We start from the raw sequence: 222 nt of genomic DNA, 5'->3' as shown, positions 1-222 counted from the left end.
TGCAGAAAAGCAGCAGCAGTAACAGCAGCAGCAGCAGCAACAGCAGCAGCACAAAGTAGTCGTTCTACAACTAGCAAGTCGCTCCAACAGAGAACGCAAAGTTGGAGAGTGCAAACAAAAGAAGGATAAATAAACTAATTAACTAATTGAAGAAATGAATAAATAAAATGAACAAATAGACAGTTGAATAAATAAATAAATAAATAAATAAATAAATAACCA

The sequence above is a fragment of the Eimeria tenella genome, genomic scaffold (genome assembly GCF_000499545.2).
Source record: "Eimeria tenella Houghton genomic scaffold, Eth_scaff2812, whole genome shotgun sequence".
NCBI classification, from domain to species: Eukaryota; Apicomplexa; class Conoidasida; order Eucoccidiorida; family Eimeriidae; genus Eimeria; species Eimeria tenella.
This window is presented reverse-complemented; position numbering follows the sequence as displayed.